Raw genomic sequence first — 6,427 nt, forward strand, 5'->3', positions numbered from 1 at the left:
AAGCAGAAAGACAGACTTTGTTTACTTTCTTCGTCAGGCTGATGGTCCGCAGTAAGATATGAACAAAATGGAAATGGCAAACCTGGGAATATAACAGACAGTAGGTGCCAAAAGTTACACTTTTTCTGTCTTGCCTTTATCTAATTCATTTACTGCAGAGTCTGGTTTTCTGGCAGGGTGGTCAGAGATAATGTTAATCTTGGTCAGCAGCGGAGGGAAACCATGCAGCTCCACACAACACAACAGATTGGAGTGATAACACAAATGTAGTCAGAGGCAGACACAGGGGACTTATCTCCTCCTCGCTGAAAAGTTTGCAAGTGGCCATGTGTGACATTACGATTCCTGAGCTACTCCGTTATGTTGATTTCATTGCATGTTATCGTCTAATGCTAAATAAGTACGGTTTTTAGACAAACACTCGCCCGTTTTGGTTGATCTTAATTGCATGTCATTAAAATAATTTCATAGCGTGACTGAAGGACAAACAGGTGAGAATGAGTAAGTGCTGATAGTGGATGCCTACCACTGAGTTAACCTTCTCTCTGCTCTTTTTTTTTTTTAATTTCAGGACAGGGATCATTCAAGGTTCTAATTGACAACTCATCAGACTCCCCACTATTATGACTTCATTATATCTGCAGAGATAAAAATTAATGAGAAGCGGAGGCTCTGGATGGATATGCCAAACTTAGCATTCATTTACATTAAACAGGGTAACTCTCACTTGGCCGGAAGCACATCTGTAATGACTTTAATCTACGAGAACTTCTCATTTAATACTTTAATACCGCAGTTCATTCATTGTTATTATTCTTTATGACCTTGTATATTTATTACTTTAAGCTCCCATCTTCCAACTCTGGTTGACGACCCCTCATTACACGCATTCATTCTTAATGTTTACTTTTTCTCAAACCCATTCGTCTATCATTCCTGGACCCCCCCCCCCCCCCACCTCTCAGTGGTACATTTTCACCACCTCTCCCTCTCCTTCATCCTTAGACAGGGATAGGTTTCATTACTGTCGTCAATCTGGGCCCAGTGGACAGCTCCTCTGCAGCACTGTGCACCTCAATATAATCCTTTTAATTAAAGGCCTGACTCCCCCCCCCCCCACTTCCCCACTGCGGCCCTGCTCCCGCCTCTGCCCTTTTCTCACATGGCGCCAGCCTTTTGTTCACCCAGGCACTCACCCACTCCCTTCATGTCAAGCCACGCTCTTGCCATTTGAAAAGAGGAGACGTCACCTTTGTCTCTACCCCTTTCATGTGGCTTTAATCTCTGCCGCAATATTGCAGAGAGTGTTTTGTGTGTGTGTGTGTGTGTGTGCCCATGTGTGTGGGGGGGGAAGAGTGACTGGTGCTGTCTGTGTGTGAGGTTCATGCAGCTTAGGGCTCATCAGGGTTAAATCAGCCCTTAAAAGAGCTTGATTGCCTGTGATTGGGTGCTGATAAGAGGCCAAAGGGCGGGGTGGCATTTAGGCTGAACTGTGCTGTAGATTCTCTCTATTGATTTACCATTATGAAAGCCCTTCCCACCTGTTATTCTTCTCTGCAGTCCTTTTGAATAGAAGGCATCATTTTCAATCAAGATGATGGAAGTCAGTGGCTCAGGGGTTTGTTCTTTTTACCGTGGCTCATCCGTCTATGTGTCAGAAGGGAATTCAAGAATATAACATATGTGGTATTACATTGTACGTATAATTAACAGTAGTTTTCTAGTATCTGTGTGTCACAGTCAAGAAAAGACTGACCACAGACCGTAAAAAAAAAGCGACACACATTAGTCCATATTTTTAGATAAATGGGCGCAGATACGTTTCTCTTCAGATAGTTCTGCTTTTCCTCACCTCTGGAAACTCCCAGATTACCTTCAGTCAGGCTAGCTCAACATGACATCAGTGACATAAGCCTAAAAAGGTTCAATACCCTGGAGTATTTACTATCACCAGCCATAATGCTCTTTCCACCTCTCTGCATCTGTTTCTCCATTTCACAGCCATCAAAGAAGCTTCATCATGTCCCCCCCCCCTCCCCCCTCCCTCACCCTCAACAATCCTAGCTTGGCGCTTGTCTTCTCATATTCCCCCCATGACTCCCTGATTGATAAGAAAAACTCCTTAGCCCTCCCTCCACCCATCTTGCCCTTGACCCGTCTCCATGCACTATTCATTGGGGTTTTTAAAAGTCACATTGGGCTTGCTTGGATTGTCCGCTGTTTGAAGCGGGGGGGGGGGGGGGGGGGGCGTTATCAATCTCTCTGCAGAGAATCTCTCCACTCCCCGGCCCCCGACCCCTAGGGTTTTATGCATGCGTGCCGGCTTGCGAGAGTGAGTGCACCCTGTCCCAAGTAGACAGGGCATTTATTCACTGAACTCTCAAAGTCTGTCGGTGGTTGGCGGCCATGGCTGCAACGGTCTCGGCCTCTCTCTCTCTCTCTCTCTCTCTCTCTCTCTCTCTCTCTCTCTCTCTCTCTCTCTCTCTCTCGGCCCCATCTTTCAGGCTAGAATGTTAGCATGCGCAACAAGCAGCCAAGGCTTTGGCCCTTTGACAGACTGTGGGGAATGAGACGAGGGAGAACAGAGGAAGACGAAGGAGAAAGAGGAAGAAGTCAGAGTGGTGCCCTCGAAGGGTCGACTCTGTTGCTGGCGCTGCCTCATTGAGAAGCACGCAGCGTTGCGCTTAATGACCATGCATGGATGAGCGGTGGAGGCCGGAGCGGTGCAGCAAGGACACTGTCACAGAAAAGAAAACCGGAGAGTTACGTGGTCAAAGATTAAAATTCCAAAGATATGGCGGAAGAGCAATCACTGCGCTGTACATGTGTTTTAACCTTCTGTGACATTCACAAATCATACCACCCTTCCTTCCACGTTGTCTCTCATTGTGTTGTGATCGATTGAGGGAGACAACTGGTTATTCACGAGCACCACCGCGGGTCAATACGGTTCTCCCTATCTGCCTTCAATGGGAGACTGTTTTATTCTCTCATTAAATGGGATTCCACACTGCCACCCCATTCGCATTTAGCCGTATCTCTCCATGACAACCAATTAATGCATGTTCAGACACCTCAAGGAAATGCCCCCTACAATAACCCAGACAAAGGAAACGTAGGCTTTTCAGCTTAACTCAGGATTGCAGGGTAGTAACTCTCCCCTCCAACGCCACCCTGAACGGTAAAGGGTTAACTTCCTGTGGCCACATTTTCATTTCCTGTAGTGGGCTGTTCATATTGGTTGGAGGTGTTTATGTGGAACTCTCTTTCTCTGTTTATTACACTGCCAATGACAGATCAGGCTCTCTGACCCCTCTAGCTAGCTTTAAATAAAAGGAGTTTATTCCAAGGCAGCTGCCCCACTGTAGACCGCTGACATGAAAGCGCCTGAAGACTGCCAGGAAAGCAAAAGGCCAGTTAAAGGGAAATTATATTCCTGAACAAGGTTTGACAAGAAACGCATGAGTGGGACAGATAAACAAAAGGTACTGTACCTCTTATTGCTTTTCAACAGAGCGTATGAAAAGGCACAGGGGAGTTGGTGTGCTTACTGTGCTTTGTTTACTGGTTCTACTGAATATTTTCGCTCACCTTTGGCTTCTCTCTGCTACATCTGAACCAACAATATGGTGACTAAAGGCTGGCTTGTCATGGGCCCTTAATTCAAAGTCACATTATCCTCAATTGTTCATAGAAGGTTATTGAATTTCCTGTTGTTTTTTTAATGCTCTCTTTAATGTTCATCAGTAAAATGAGAAGAATCTTTTTTTTTTATTCATTATTTCAGAAACAGCTTCTCCAGACTTCAAGAGCAGTAACCAGATTTTCTTAAGAACATAAAAGTCCATTTACCGACAGCATTATAATTCACGCTCGAGACAATTGATGTAATCTTACAATGTTCTATCCATGTGTATCGATTGAAATTTTTTAAATTAGCCATCATTTTGCCGGTATTCATGAGTGGATTTGGCCATGGATCATATGTCCTTAACAACGACAAGTTAATGGATCTGATTCAAATTGCTGTAACAGAGCAGCAAATTGCCCAAGGATAATGCAAGAAGGGAAAAAATGATGCAATTAATGACCCAGGTAGTATAAACACTGGCATTTTTCTTTTAATAAAATCACTAAGATTGATTTGATCTCGAACAAGAATAACCCTAAAGCAAAAAGGCTCAGTAGCCTTTCGAATCGTAGAATGTAAAGTTAAAAAGGCGAAAGGATCCTTGTACGCCGACATGTTTTGTGTCATTACAGGCAGCCATTGTGTCAGGCTCTACTGAGCATGCTCCGAGCTGGCCAGCAGTCCATCGGGGGGCGTTGTTATCTCTTCACAGAGTCGTTTCACTCTCCGTGTTCCCCCCAAAGAGTCAATGTTGCGGCACATCAGAAAGAGCCCTCGCCTCATTAAGCCATTGATATTCTGAGATGCCGGAGCCCTGCTGAACACCATATATAGGGACAGCAGTGCCAGGAGAAGGACACAGTGTGTGTTTTATGGAGAGACTCCACTAATACGGAGGAAAATGACATTATCGTGTGGATATGGCTGCTGTGCATGTGTGTGGGTTTGTGTGGGTGTGATTAGTGTGTTGCATAGAGCTGGACAGTAAGATAGACAGAGTGTGTGTGTGTGTGTGTGTGTCTGTGTTTGGATGGGGGGGACTCAGTATCGCTGCCGCAGCCCGGGGCAAGCCCACTGTTATAAATACAGCATTCTAATGGTGACTTTATGATGTTGCCTGTGTGAGACTATGGCCCCCGGGGGACCACTTCCCCACAGCCCTTCTCCTCCCTCATCTCCTGTCCCCTTCTCCCTTTTTCTCTCCTCCCTACTATATTCTCCCGTTTCCCCTCATTCAGAATTTACGGCCTGACTGGGTGAGATGGGAGCTGTAAATCCCCACCCTCTGCTGAATTATTTATCTCAGGGCCCCGTGACACAAGCGGCAGATGAGGACCCTGGTTAAGGAGATAAAAGGTGGAGAAAGTGGGGCCTAATTGACCATGATGGTGGGGTAATGGGAGAAATATTGGAAGCATGTTTGGGTGGGGAGCTTTCACTACGTACCAAAGTGCAAAGTGTGGACGAGAGTGGTGTTTAAGTAAATTAATGATTGTCGTTTGCTAGTTTGCGCCCTAGAATTTGTGTGTGCCACGCAACAGGATTACCGCATGAATATCATCAGAGTTAGGGGGCTTAAGACATCTTGAGCTATGTGTGAGTCAGCAGCGATGCCAATGAGTCATTTGTTCCAGTTTCCATCTCCAAAGAAAACCCAGCCCTGAAAACAGCAGGAAAGAAAACTCTTTAATTAAATCATCCAAGCTCTCGGCGACACACTCATCTCGCCGTGTAACATCTCTATCTTGCCTTTGTTTTCCCTCTACTGATGCAACCACTTCCTATATATTGCACTGTTCAAATGATAAATGGTGATAAGAGCGGGCCATTAATACACTGCACTGCAAAAGTCAAAGGGGACGGGACAGAAAAGTGTATGTGATGTTCTCTCTGCCCCCCCCCCCCTTGCTTCTACAGTTCTAATAGCTCTGCAGCTTCCATCAGGGCGGCCTGATTTCTCACCCTTCCTTACACTGTATTAACCAATGACATGGCTTGATCGCGTTGACCCCGGGATGTCAACCAACCCATTCTGATGACCTCCAAGTTTCCTTCCACCAAATGCTTCTGGCTGGGGGCCAGGGCCTTGTATAGAGTTAGGGTGTCTGACAGGGGAAAGCGAGGGACAGAAGGGGGGGGGGGGCTGCAGGGAGAGAAAGGAGGAGGATATCTGCAACACTAATAGATCGTTATCTCTCCCCCTTACCATTGGCCTGGAAGAACACCGGGAGCAGCATGTCTACCGAGATAAATAAAAGAAAGCCTCCAGATCGATCCTCCCCACCCCTCTGGTTTTCAAGAGGCCTTGCTGTGACCTTTCCACAAGATAACGTGGCCACGAAGGTCATCTCCCCCCACCATCCCTCCCCCCTCAGCCCATCTCTCTAAGGCAAACGAAGGGTGGGTGGTGGAGAATCAAGATGGGGAAAGTTGTTCTCCAACGATCTCCACCCGCTACCCCACCCCTGGAGGGTCCCAGGGAAGATTGACAGAGTCACAACAGCGGATTGATGAGATGACGACTGTCAGCTTGACCTTTTCTGAAATGCATCAAGGGGTCAGAAGATGGCACATTCCCCCGCTCAATGCCGAGGTAAGCGGTGCCACATCCCAGGCGTCACCGTCTTGTTTGTGTCAAGTGACAGCGAGGGAGCAATCTAAAGAGCAGTGGTGCTGGGATCACGTCTCTGTTATTCCTCAGTTGAGAAAGGTTATAGAAACAATCTATAGGAATTTAGATTCACCGCCAGTCATCAGCATTCGTCATAACAAGCCACTCTCCCCCAAAGGGAGGTC

This window comes from Melanostigma gelatinosum (genome assembly GCF_949748355.1).
Source record: "Melanostigma gelatinosum genome assembly, chromosome: 3".
Classification (NCBI taxonomy): domain Eukaryota; kingdom Metazoa; phylum Chordata; class Actinopteri; order Perciformes; family Zoarcidae; genus Melanostigma; species Melanostigma gelatinosum.